At 41.4% G+C, this 14,326-nt stretch overlaps 3 non-coding genes across 3 annotated transcripts; all 3 read right to left on the reverse strand.

The window, feature by feature from the left end:
* Window positions 1-7,869: 7,869 nt before the first annotated feature.
* Window positions 7,870-7,941, reverse strand: TRNAH-GUG (transfer RNA histidin (anticodon GUG)). The gene has a single exon. It is a non-coding gene; the product is annotated as a tRNA-His (tRNA).
* Window positions 7,942-9,229: 1,288 nt separating this feature from the next.
* On the reverse strand, window positions 9,230-9,311 carry TRNAS-AGA (transfer RNA serine (anticodon AGA)). Its single transcript has one exon. It is a non-coding gene; the product is annotated as a tRNA-Ser (tRNA).
* Window positions 9,312-10,810: 1,499 nt separating this feature from the next.
* TRNAH-GUG (transfer RNA histidin (anticodon GUG)) lies at window positions 10,811-10,882 on the reverse strand. Its single transcript has one exon. It is a non-coding gene; the product is annotated as a tRNA-His (tRNA).
* Window positions 10,883-14,326: the final 3,444 nt, after the last annotated feature.

The raw sequence follows: 14,326 nt of genomic DNA on the forward strand, positions 1-14,326 counted from the left end.
GCAGCGCCAGGATGCTCCTTCCGGGGCGATAGTAGCGCTTTATAAAAAAAACCACAAATATCAAATATCAAATATCAAGAAAAGAAAATGCAGTTTTATGAAGTGTGTTTGCCTAATCCAGCTAGCACTTTTATTTTATTTCTCTATTTGCTTCTTTTATTGGTAAAGTAAGTTTCAAGTGCATGCACAGGTATGACCGAGAGAGCCAGGGTATAATAATTTGAAGCGTTTGCACCAGCGCTAATGAAGGACGAGAGTTATAGCAAAGATATGAAAGGGGGAGCGATAATAAATATGTGATATGGCAATAGTGACACCAAAATAAGCCACCTATTTATAAAACTGACATGGAAGAAATACTAAAGGTTAACTTATGAAATTGTAGCCGATGTTAAAAAGATTCTCGTTGTCGGCAGGATTCGAACCTGCGCGGGGAGACCCCAATGGATTTCTAGTCCATCGCCTTAACGCCTCGGCCACAAAAACTGACTGTAAGGCGTGTGCACATAATCTGTATGCAAGTTTTCAAGGTGTCCCACAGCAAATTCCTGATATTCTGCAATGCACTTTTTAAAAATAATGTTTTTTTCAGCAGGCACATTCTCTCCTAAAAACAAAAATTGCATGCGTATATCTCTAGTTTGGAATACCATAGGCTTGCATGCATACTCTCATGGGTCACTCAAGTTTTTTGGACCCTATTGCACTCTGTTTTCGTGCTGCTTTTAGTATATGGCCCATATTACAGAAGTCTACCATCTTTGAGTATTTGAGGCTCCTTTGTAAGTGCTTTATATTTTTTCCTTGAAGAGCTATATAATAAAGGGGTCCGGGAAAGATTGCATTTATGGAAGATAAAAGAAGGCCCACTTGTCTCACCAAATGCTGTAGAGAAACCTGATGTTTTACTCATGTTATCCTTAGTTCGTTTTTGTTAGACCTTGCATTCTTAAGGTGGTCCCAACCCTACCTTATTGCTTTTCACCTCCGCATTTTGCTGTATCTTTTTGTTGGCCTTAGGACTCTGATCACTTTATCGCTACTAATCAGTGCTGAAGTGCACGTGCTTCTTCCCTAATCATGTGTATAATTGGAGTATACCTGACTGACGGATTTAATTTACTTGAAAGCCCCTTGTAAAGTGGTATACCATATACCCAGGGACTTATTGTGCCGCCCAAAGAAATAGCAATTCAAACCTGTCTCAAGCCTGCTACTGCAGTGCCTGTGCTGCAGTGTACTGCCACTTCGACTTGGCATTTAAAACTACTTGCCAAGCCTTAAACTCCAATTTTATTACATATCAGTAACCCCTAAGGTAGGCCCTAGGTAGTCCTAGGGGCATCATGCTATGTAAGTAAAAGGTAAGACATGTACTGTGGTAGTTTGTATGTCCTAGTAGTATCAAACAGACTATTACATTTTTCACTACTGTGAGGTCTGCCCCTCTCATAGGTTAGCATTGGGTATTCCCTTATACTTTTTGGGGGGTAATTCCATATCAGAGAGGAGAAGCTTTATTTATTTATTGATAAATCCTATCTACTGGTGAGGTTGGATTTAATCTTACTATTGTATAAATGCCATTTTTAGAGAGTGAGCATTTCTCTGCACTTACTGCTCTATTTGCATGAAAACCTGTCTTCAATTGATGTCTGGATTGGGCTGCGAGACAGCTACATATGTGCATTCCCTGTAGACAGCCACAACACAGGTCACTCAACTGCAACTGCATTCATCTGCATTCTGATTGGCCTGGGGGAGAGCTCCGCTCCCCTTACCGCAAATATGTTCAAGAACGATAATTTATGTCAGTAAGTACAGTATACCTACATCTTATAATCATGTGTGTTTAAATAATTTGTCGTTAGATCGTTTACATATTGAAAAGGATCTGTTTTTATTAGACATTTTACAAAAACAACTGGTACATTTGGGAATTCTGTAAAGGAAAAACCCAACTGCCGTGACATTGCCAACCACAATGCCGTGACTCAGGTTCGAACCGTGGTTGCTGCTGCCACGACGCAGAGTACTAACCACTATACGATCACGGCGAGCTACTTGGGCTCAATTATGTACAGTGACATGGAGAAATTATAATTCGGAACACTCAGGGCTACTCCTGTGATAGGCTGAATGTGTTCATTGCTTCCTCATTCCTTATACAAAGGCTTTATCTCCTCAGTGGTTGATAGGCTGAAACCGTTTCCTGGCCGCCTGCTTGTGAACTGGTAGGAGTCAAAGATCACACATACACTGGTGGGCCTGTGATGGGACACCAATGCAGAGAAACACACCTGGAGCAGATATTCTATTCTGTTTATTAGACCTGCATCTCCCCTGTACCTCCTCAAGCCATCTGTATGTGAAGCAAGAAAGAGTTAAGGAACGGTCCATCTACACTTTTATTGGGAGGATGCTGCCGTGAGCTCCTCCCAGCTAATCACACAAACGGCAGTAAAGCAAGATAACTACACAGTTAGGGGGGACTGCATGGTTAGGTTTTTGAGGAATTATTGAAACTGACCTCAGTGACCCATAATCAGAGCTGTGGCTAATGACTGCATGCCTAATTATGATGGAGCAAGCACCATGGCTCACAGGGGCCCCACAACACACTTTTCTTAGCTCATTGAATTAAAGTATAAACTTCCGCCATGTGTGAGTGGTAAAGGCTTGTTAATTTTGTTGCTTTTCAAATTCACGTCTGAAAACAAGACGAAGGAACATTGGGGCATCAGACGCTTTGGAAAGTAGCCACCAACCGCAGAGAAAGAGAGAAAGAGGGAAAAGACAGTATGAGGTGTGGAGAAAACAGCAGCAGGTACAAGGAGCTCAAATGAGATTAATGGCGCCTAAATAGAGCATGTAAAGGAACAGTTACAAATCTAAGAAAAGGGAAAGAAAAGACTAGGAAAAAACACAGAAAGAGCTTGTAGATGAAATTCTCTTCCAGGAACAGCAGGTTAAGAGAAATTACACAGGGAGCAGTTAAGCTTGTAACACGGGGGAGAATAGAAAAGAAAATGCAGTTTTATGAAGTGTGTTTGCCTAATCCAGCTAGCACTTTAATTTTATTTCTCTATTTGCTTCTTTTATTGGTAAAGTAAGTTTCAAGTGCATGCACAGGTATGACCGAGAGAGCCAGGGTATAATAATTTGAAGCGTTTGCACCAGCGCTAATGAAGGACGAGAGTTATAGCAAAGATATGAAAGGGGGAGCGATAATAAATATGTGATATGGCAATAGTGACACCAAAATAAGCCACCTATTTATAAAACTGACATGGAAGAAATACTAAAGGTTAACTTCTGAAATTGTAGCCGATGTTAAAAAGATTCTCGTTGTCGGCAGGATTCGAACCTGCGCGGGGAGACCCCAATGGATTTCTAGTCCATCGCCTTAACGCCTCAGCCACAACAACTGACTGTAAGGCGTGTGCACATAATCTGTATGCAAGTTTTCAAGGTGTTCCACAGCAAATTCCTGATATTCTACAATGCACTTTTTAAAAATAATGTTTTTTTCAGCAGGCACATTCTCTCCTAAAAACAAAAATTGCATGCGTATATCTCTAGTTTGGAATACCATAGGCTTGCATGCATACTCTCATGGGTCACTCAAGTTTTTTGGACCCTATTGCACTCTGTTTTCGTGCTGCTTTTAGTATATGGCCCATATTACAGAAGTCTACCATCTTTGAGTATTTGAGGCTCCTTTGTAAGTGCTTTATATTTTTTCCTTGAAGAGCTATATAATAAAGGGGTCCGGGAAAGATTGCATTTATGGAAGATAAAAGAAGGCCCACTTGTCTCACCAAATGCTGTAGAGAAACCTGATGTTTTACTCATGTTATCCTTAGTTCGTTTATGTTAGACCTTGCATTCTTAAGGTGGTCCCAACCCTACCTTATTGCTTTTCACCTCCGCATTTTGCTGTATCTTTTTGTTGGCCTTAGGACTCTGATCACTTTATCGCTACTAATCAGTGCTGAAGTGCACGTGCTTCTTCCCTAATCATGTGTATAATTGGAGTATACCTGACTGACGGATTTAATTTACTTGAAAGCCCCTTGTAAAGTGGTATACCATATACCCAGGGACTGATTGTGCCGCCCAAAGAAATAGCAATTCAAACCTGTCTCAAGCCTGCTACTGCAGTGCCTGTGCTGCAGTGTACTGCCACTTCGACTTGGCATTTAAAACTACTTGCCAAGCCTTAAACTCCAATTTTATTACATATCAGTAACCCCTAAGGTAGGCCCTAGGTAGTCCTAGGGGCATCATGCTATGTAAGTAAAAGGTAAGACATGTACTGTGGTAGTTTGTATGTCCTAGTAGTATCAAACAGTCTATTACATTTTTCACTACTGTGAGGTCTGCCCCTCTCATAGGTTAGCATTGGGTATTCCCTTATAATTTTTGGGGGGTAATTCCATATCAGAGAGGAGAAGCTTTATTTATTTATTGATAAATCATATCTACTGGTGAGGTTGGATTTAATCTTACTATTGTATAAATGCCATTTTTAGAGAGTGAGCATTTCTCTGCACTTACTGCTCTATTTGCATGAAAACCTGTCTTCAATTGATGTCTGGAATGGGCTGCGAGACAGCTACATATGTGCATTCCCTGTAGACAGCCACAACACAGGTCACTCAACTGCAACTGCATTCATCTGCATTCTGATTGGCCTGGGGGAGATCTCCGCTCCCCTTACCGCAAATATGTTCAAGAACGATAATTTATGTCAGTAAGTACAGTATACCTACATCTTATAATCATGTGTGTTTAAATAATTTGTCGTTAGATCGTTTACATATTGAAAAGGATCTGTTTTTATTAGACATTTTACAAAAACAACTGGTACATTTGGGAATTCTGTAAAGGAAAAACCCAACTTCCGTGACATTGCCAACCACAATGCAGTGACTCGGGTTCGAACCGTGGTTGCTGCTGCCACAACGCAGAGTACTAACCACTATACGATCACGGCGAGCTACTTGGGCTCAATTATGTACAGTGACATGGAGAAATTATAATTCGGAACACTCAGGGCTACTCCTGTGATAGGCTGAATGTGTTCATTGCTTCCTCATTCCTTATACAAAGGCTTTATCTCCTCAGTGGTTGATAGGCTGAAACCGTTTCCTGGCCGCCTGCTTGTGAACTGGTAGGAGTCAAAGATCACACATACACTGGTGGGCCTGTGATGGGACACCAATGCAGAGAAACACACCTGGAGCAGATATTCTATTCTGTTTATTAGACCTGCATCTCCCCTGTACCTCCTCAAGCCATCTGTATGTGAAGCAAGAAAGAGTTAAGGAACGGTCCATCTACACTTTTATTGGGAGGATGCTGCCGTGAGCTCCTCCCAGCTAATCACACAAACAGCAGTAACGCAAGATAACTACACAGTTAGGGGGGACTGCATGGTTAGGTTTTTGAGGAATTATTGAAACTGACCTCAGTGACCCATAATCAGAGCTGTGGCTAATGACTGCATGCCTAATTATGATGAAGCAAGCACCATGGCTCGCAGGGGCCCCACAACACACTTTTCTTAGCTCATTGAATTAAAGTATAAACTTCCGCCATGTGTGAGTGGTAAAGGCTTGTTAATTTTGTTGCTTTTCAAATTCACGTCTGACAACAAGGCGAGGGAACATTGGGGCATCAGACGCTTTGGAAAGTAGCCACCAACCGCAGAGAAAGAGAGAAAGAGGGAAAAGACAGTATGAGGTGTGGAGAAAACAGCAGCAGGTACAAGGAGCTCAAATGAGATTAATGGCGCCTAAATAGAGCATGTAAAGGAACAGTTGCAAATCTAAGGAAAGGGAAAGAAAAGACTAGGAAAAAACACAGAAAGAGCTTGTAGATGAAATTCTCTTCCAGGAACAGCAGGTTAAGAGAAATTACACAGGGAGAAGTTAAGCTTGTAACACGGGGGAGAATAGAAAAGAAAATGCAGTTTTATGAAGTGTGTTTGCCTAATCCAGCTAGCACTTTTATTTTATTTCTCTATTTGCTTCTTTTATTGGTAAAGTAAGTTTCAAGTGCATGCACAGGTATGACCGAGAGAGCCAGGGTATAATAATTTGAAGCGTTTGCACCAGCGCTAATGAAGGACGAGAGTTATAGCAAAGATATGAAAGGGGGAGCGATAATAAATATGTGATATGGCAATAGTGACACCAAAATAAGCCACCTATTTATAAAACTGACATGGAAGAAATACTAAAGGTTAACTTCTGAAATTGTAGCCGATGTTAAAAAGATTCTCGTTGTCGGCAGGATTCGAACCTGAGCAGGGAGACCCCAATGGATTTCTGGTCCATCGCCTTAACCACTCGGCCACAACAACTGACTGTAAGGCGTGTGCACATAATCTGTATGCAAGTTTTCACGGTGTCCCACAGCAAATTCCTGATATTCTGCAATGCACTTTTTAAAAATAATGTTTTTTTCAGCAGGCACATTCTCTCCTAAAAACAAAAATTGCATTGGTATATCTCTAGTTTGGAATACCATAGGCTTGCATGCATACTCTCATGGGTCACTCAAGTTTTTTGGACCCTATTGCACTCAGTTTTCGTGCTGCTTTTAGTATATGGCCCATATTACAGAAGTCTACCATCTTTGAGTATTTGAGGCTCCTTTGTAAGTGCTTTATATTTTTTCCTTGAAGAGCTATATAATAAAGGGGTCCGGGAAAGATTGCATTTATGGAAGATAAAAGAAGGCCCACTTGTCTCACCAAATGCTGCAGAGAAACCTGATGTTTTACTCATGTTATCCTTAGTTCGCTTTTGTTAGACCTTGCATTCTTAAGGTGGTCCCAACCCCACCTTATTGCTTTTCACCTCCGCATTTTGCTGTATCTTTTTGTTGGCCTTAGGACTCTGATCACTTTATCGCTACTAATCGGTGCTGAAGTGCACGTGCTTCTTCCCTAATCATGTGCATAATTGGAGTATACCTGACTGACAGATTTAATTTACTTGAAAGCCCCTAGTAAAGTGGTATACCATATACCCAGGGACTGATTGTGCCGCCCAAAGAAATAGCATTTCAAACCTGTCTCAAGCCTGCTACTGCAGTGCCTGTGCTGCAGTGTACTGCCACTTCGACTTGGCATTTAAAACTACTTGCCAAGCCTTAAACTCCAATTTTATTACATATCAGTAACCCCTAAGGTAGGCCCTAAGTAGTCCTAGGGGCATCATGCTATGCAAGTAAAAGGTAAGACATGTACTGTGGTAGTTTGTATGTCCTAGTAGTATCAAACAGTCTATTGCATTTTTCACTACTGTAAGGTCTGCCCCTCTCATAGGTTAGCATTGGGTATTCCCTTATACTTTTTGGGGGGTAATTCCATATCAGAGAGGAGAAGCTGTATTTATTTATTGATAAATCCTATCTACTGGTGAGGTTGGATTTAATCTTACTATTGTATAAATGCCATTTTTAGAGAGTGAGCATTTCTCTGCACTTACTGCTCTATTTGCATTGAAACCTGTCTTCAATTGACGTCTGGATTGGGCTGCGAGACAGTTACATATGTGCATTCCCTATAGACAGCCACAATACAGGTCACTCAACTGCAACTGCATTCATCTGCATTCTGATTGGCCTGGGGGAGAGCTCCGCTCCCCTTACTGCAAATATGTTCAAGAACGATAATTTATGTCAGTAAGTACAGTATACCTACATCTTATAATCATGTGTGTTTAAATAATTTGTCGTTAGATCGTTTAAATATTGAAAAGGATCTGTTTTTAATAGACATTTTACAAAAACAACTGGTACATTTGGGAATTCTGTAAAGGAAAAACCCAACTGCCGTGACATTGCCAACCACAATGCCGTGACTCGGATTCGAACCGAGGTTGCTGCGGCCACAACGCAGAGTACTAACCACTATACGATCACGGCGAGCTACTTGGGCTCAATAACGTACAGTGACATGAAGAAATTATAATTCTGAACACTCAGGGCTACTCCTGTGATAGGCTGAATGTGTTCATTGCTTCCTCATTCCTTATACAAAGGCTTTATCTCCTCAGTGGTTGATAGGCTGAAACCGTTTCCTGGCCGCCTGCTTGTGAACTGGCAGGAGTCAAAGATCACACATACACTGGTGGGCCTGTGATGGGACACCAATGCAGAGAAACACACCTGGCGCAGATATTCTATTCTGTTTATTAGACCTGCATCTCCCCTGTACCTCCTCAAGCCATCTGTATGTGAAGCAAGAAAGAGTTAAGGAACGGTCCATCTACACTTTTATTGGGAGGATGCTGCCGTGAGCTCCTCCCAGCTAATCACACAAACAGCAGTAAAGCAAGATAACTGCACAGTTGGGGGGACTGCATGGTTATGTTTTTGAGGAATTATTGAAACTGACCCCAGTGACCCATAATCAGAGCTGTGGCTAATGACTGCATGCCTAATTATGATGAAGCAAGCACCATGGCTCATAGGGGCCCCACAACACACTTTTCTTAGCTCATTGAATTAAAGTATAAACTTCTGCCATGTGTGAGTGGTAAAGGCTTGTTAATTTTGTTGCTTTTCAAATTCACGTCTGACGACAAGACGAAGGAACATTGGGGCATCAGACGCTTTGGAAAGTAGCCACCAACCGCAGAGAAAGAGAGAAAGAGGGAAAAGACAGTATGAGGTGTGGAGAAAACAGCAGCAGGTACAAGGAGCTCAAATGAGATTAATGGCGCCTAAATAGAGCACGTAAAGGAACAGTTACAAATCTAAGAAAAGGGAAAGAAAAGACTAGGAAAAAACACAGAAAGAGCTTGTAGATGAAATTCTCTTCCAGGAACAGCAGGTTAAGAGAAATTACACAGGGAGCAGTTAAGCTTTTAACACGGGGGAGAATAGAAAAGAAAATGCAGTTTTATGAAGTGTGTTTGCCTAATCCAGCTAGCACTTTTATTTTATTTCTCTATTTGCTTCTTTTATTGGTAAAGTAAGTTTCAAGTGCATGCACAGGTATGACCGAGAGAGCCAGGGTATAATAATTTGAAGCGTTTGCACCAGCGCTAATGAAGGACGAGAGTTATAGCAAAGATATGAAAGGGGGAGCGATAATAAATATGTGATATGGCAATAGTGACACCAAAATAAGCCACCTATTTATAAAACTGACATGGAAGAAATACTAAAGGTTAACTTCTGAAATTGTAGCCGATGTTAAAAAGATTCTCGTTGTTGGCAGGATTCTAACCTGCGCGGGGAGACCCCAATGGATTTCTAGTCCATCGCCTTAACCACTCGGCCACAACAACTGACTGGAAGGCGTGTGCACATAATCTGTATGCAAGTTTTCAAGGTGTCCCACAGCAAATTCCTGATATTCTGCAATGCACTTTTTAAAAATAATGTTTTTTTCAGCAGGCACATTCTCTCCTAAAAACAAAAATTGCATGTGTATATCTCTAGTTTGGAATACCATAGGCTTGCATGCATACTCTCATGGGTCACTCAAGTTTTTTGGACCCTATTGCACTCTGTTTTCGTGCTGCTTTTAGTATATGGCCCATATTACAGAAGTCTACCATCTTTGAGTATTTGAGGCTCCTTTGTAAGTGCTTTATATTTTTTCCTTGAAGAGCTATATAATAAAGGGGTCCGGGAAAGATTGCATTTATGGAAGATAAAAGAAGGCCCACTTGTCTCACCAAATGCGGTAGAGAAACCTGATGTTTTACTCATGTTGTCCTTAGTTTGTTTTTGTTAGACCTTGCATTCTTAAGGTGGTCCCAACCCCACCTTATTGCTTTTCACCTCCGCATTTTCCTGTATCTTTTTGTTGGCCTTAGGACTCTGATCACTTTATCGCTACTAATCAGTGCTGAAGTGCACGTGCTTCTTCCCTAATCATGTGTATAATTGGAGTATACCTGACTGACAGATTTAATTTACTTAAAAGCCCCTTGTAAAGTGGTATACCATATACCCAGGGACTGATTGTGCCGCCCAAAGAAATAGCATTTCAAACCTGTCTCAAACCTGCTACTGCAGTGCCTGTGCTGCAGTGTACTGCCACTTCGACTTGGCATTTAAAACTACTTGCCAAGCCTTAAACTCCAATTTTATTACATATCAGTAACCCCTAGGGTAGGCCCTAGGTAGTCCTAGGGGCATCATGCTATGTAAGTAAAAGGTAAGACATGTACTGTGGTAGTTTGTATGTCCTAGTAGTATCAAACAGTCTATTACATTTTTCACTACTGTGAGGTCTGCCCCTCTCATAGGTTAGCATTGGGTTTTCCCTTATACTTTTTGGGGGGTAATTCCATTTCAGAGAGGAGAAGCTTTATTTATTTATTGATAAATCCTATCTACTGGTGAGGTTGGATTTAATCTTACTATTGGATAAATGCCATTTTTAGAGAGTGAGCATTTCTCTGCACTTACTGCTCTATTTGCATGAAAACCTGTCTTCAATTGACGTCTGGATTGGGCTGCGAGACAGCTACATATGTGCATTCCCTGTAGACAGCCACAACACAGGTCACTCAACTGCAACTTCATTCATCTGCATTCTGATTGGCCTGGGGGAGAGCTCCGCTCCCCTTACCGCAAATATGTTCAAGAACGATAATTTATGTCAGTAAGTACAGTATACCTACATCTTATAATCATGTGTGTTTAAATAATTTGTCGTTAGATCATTTAAATATTGAAAAGGATCTGTTTTTAATAGACATTTTACAAAAACAACTGGTACATTTGGGAATTCTGTAAAGGAAAAACCCAACTGCCGTGACATCGCCAACCACAATGCCGTGACTCGGATTCGAACCGAGGTTGCTGCGGCCACAACGCAGAGTACTAACCACTATACGATCACGGCGAGCTACTTGGGCTCAATAACGTACAGTGACATGAAGAAATTATAATTCGGAACACTCAGGGCTACTCCTGTGATAGGCTGAATGTGTTCATTGCTTCCTCATTCCTTATACAAAGGCTTTATCTCCTCAGTGGTTGATAGGCTGAAACCGTTTCCTGGCCGCCTGCTTGTGAACTGGCAGGAGTCAAAGATCACACATACACTGGTGGGCCTGTGATGGGACACCAATGTAGAGAAACACACCTGGCGCAGATATTCTATTCTGTTTATTAGACCTGCATCTCCCCTGTACCTCCTCAAGCCATCTGTATGTGAAACAAGAAAGAGTTAAGGAACGGTCCATCCACACTTTTATTGGGAGGATGCTGTCGTGAGCTCCTCCCAGCTAATCACACAAACAGCAGTAAAGCAAGATAACTACACAGTTAGGGGGGACTGCATGGTTAGGTTTTTGAGGAATTATTGAAACTGACCTCAGTGACCCATAATCAGAGCTGTGGCTAATGACTGCATGCCTAATTATGATGAAGCAAGCACCATGGCTCGTAGGGGCCCCACAACACACTTTTCTTAGCTCATTGAATTAAAGTATAAACTTCTGCCATGTGTGAGTGGTAAAGGCTTGTTAATTTTGTTGCTTTTCAAATTCACGTCTGACAACAAGACGAAGGAACATTGGGGCATCAGACGCTTTGGAAAGTAGCCACCAACCGCAGAGAAAGAGAGAAAGAGGGAAAAGACAGTATGAGGTGTGCAGAAAACAGCAGCAGGTACAAGGAGCTCAAATCCGATTAATGGCGCCTAAATATAGCACTAAAGGAACAGTTACAAATCTAAGAAAAGGGAAAGAAAAGACTAGGAAAAAACACAGAAAGAGCTTGTAGATGAAATTCTCTTCCAGGAACAGCAGGTTAAGAGAAATTACACAGGGAGCAGTTAAGCTTGTAACACGGGGGAGAATAGAAAAGAAAATGCAGTTTTATGAAGTGTGTTTGCCTAATCCAGCTAGCACTTTTATTTTATTTCTCTATTTGCTTCTTTTATTGGTAAAGTAAGTTTCAAGTGCATGCACAGGTATGACCGAGAGAGCCAGGGTATAATAATTTGAAGCGTTTGCACCAGCGCTAATGAAGGACGAGAGTTATAGCAAAGATATGAAAGGGGGTGCGATAATAAATATGTGATATGGCAATAGTGACACCAAAATAAGCCACCTATTTATAAAACTGACATGGAAGAAATACTAAAGGTTAACTTCTGAAATTGTAGCCGATGTTAAAAAGATTCTTGTGTCGGCAGGATTCGAACCTGCACGGGGAGACCCCAATGGATTTCTAGTCCATCGCCTTAACCACTTGGCCACAACAACTGACTGTAAGGCATGTGCACATAATCTGTATGCAAGTTTTCAAAGTGTCCCACAGCAAATTCCTGATATTCTGCAATGCACTTTTTAAAAATAATGTTTTTTTCAGCAGGCACATTCTCTCTTAAAAACAAAAATTGCATGCGTATATCTCTAGTTTGGAATACCATAGGCTTGCATGCATACTCTCATGGGTCACTCAAGTTTTTTGGACCCTATTGCACTCTGTTTTCGTGCTGCTTTTAGTATATGGCCCATATTACAGAAGTCTCCCATCTTTGAGTATTTGAGGCTCCTTTGTAAGTGCTTTATATTTTTTCCTTGAAGAGCTATATAATAAAGGGGTCCAGGAAAGATTGCATTTATGGAAGATAAAAGAAGGCCCACTTGTCTCACCAAATGCTGTAGAGAAACCTGATGTTTTACTCATGTTATCCTTAGTTCGTTTTTGTTAGACCTTGCATTCTTAAGGTGGTCCCAACCCCACCTAATTGCTTTTCACCTCCGCATTTTGCTGTATCTTTTTGTTGGCCTTAGGACTCTGATCACTTTATCGCTACTAATCAGTGCTGAAGTGCACGTGCTTCTTCCCTAATCATGTGTATAATTGGAGTATACCTGACTGACAGATTTAATTTACTTGAAAGCCCCTTGTAAAGTGGTATACCATATACCCAGGGACTGATTGTGCCGCCCAAAGAAATAGCATTTCAAACCTGTCTCAAGCCTGCTACTGCAGTGCCTGTGCTGCAGTGTACTGCCACTTCGACTTGGCATTTAAAACTACTTGCCAAGCCTTAAACTCCAATTTTATTACATATCAGTAACCCCTAAGGTAGGCCCTAGGTAGTCCTAGGGGCATCATGCTATGTAAGTAAAAGGTAAGACATGTACTGTGGTAGTTTGTATGTCCTAGTAGTATCAAACAGTCTATTACATTTTTCACTACTGTGAGGTCTGCCCCTCTCATAGGTTAGCATTGGGTATTCCCTTATACTTTTTAGGGGGTAATTCCATATCAGAGAGGAGGAGCTTTATTTATTTATTGATAAATCCTATCTACTGGTGAGGTTGGATTTAATCTTACTATTGTATAAATGCCATTTTTAGAGAGTGAGCATTTCTCTGCACTTACTGCTCTATTTGCATGAAAACCTGTCTTCAATTGATGTCTGGATTGGGCTGCGAGACAGCTACATATGTGCATTCCCTGTAGACAGCCACAACACAGGTCACTCAACTGCAACTGCATTCATCTGCATTCTGATTGGCCTGGGGGAGAGCTCCGCTCCCCTTACCGCAAATATGTTCAAGAACGATAATTTATGTCATTAAGTACAGTATACCTACATCTTATAATCATGTGTGTTTAAATAATTTGTCGTTAGATCGTTTAAATATTGAAAAGGATCTGTTTTTAATAGACATTTTACAAAAACAACTGGTACATTTGGGAATTCTGTAAAGGAAAAACCCAACTGCCGTGACATTGCCAACCACAATGCCGTGACTCGGATTCGAACCGAGGTTGCTGCGGCCACAACGCAGAGTCCTAACCACCATACAATCACGGCGAGCTACTTGGGCTCAATAACGTACAGTGACATGAAGAAATTATAATTCGGAACACTCAGGGCTACTCCTGTGATAGGCTGAATGTGTTCATTGCTTCCTCATTCCTTATACAAAGGCTTTATCTCCTCAGTGGTTGATAGGCTGAAACCGTTTCCTGGCCGCCTGCTTGTGAACTGGCAGGAGTCAAAGATCACACATACACTGGTGGGCCTGTGATGGGACACCAATGCAGAGAAAGACACCTGGCGCAGATATTCTATTCTGTTTATTAGACCTGCATCTCCCCTGTACCTCCTCAAGCCATCTGTATGTGAAGCAAGAAAGAGTTAAGGAACGGTCCATCTACACTTTTATTGGGAGGATGCTGCCGTGAGCTCCTCCCAGCTAATCACACAAACAGCAGTAAAGCAAGATAACTACACAGTTAGGGGGGACTGCATGGTTAGGTTTTTGAGGAATTATTGAAACTGACCTCAGTGACCCATAATCAGAGCTGTGGCTAA

This window comes from Lissotriton vulgaris, chromosome 1_1 (genome assembly GCF_964263255.1).
Source record: "Lissotriton vulgaris chromosome 1_1, aLisVul1.2, whole genome shotgun sequence".
NCBI lineage: Eukaryota > Metazoa > Chordata > Amphibia > Caudata > Salamandridae > Lissotriton > Lissotriton vulgaris.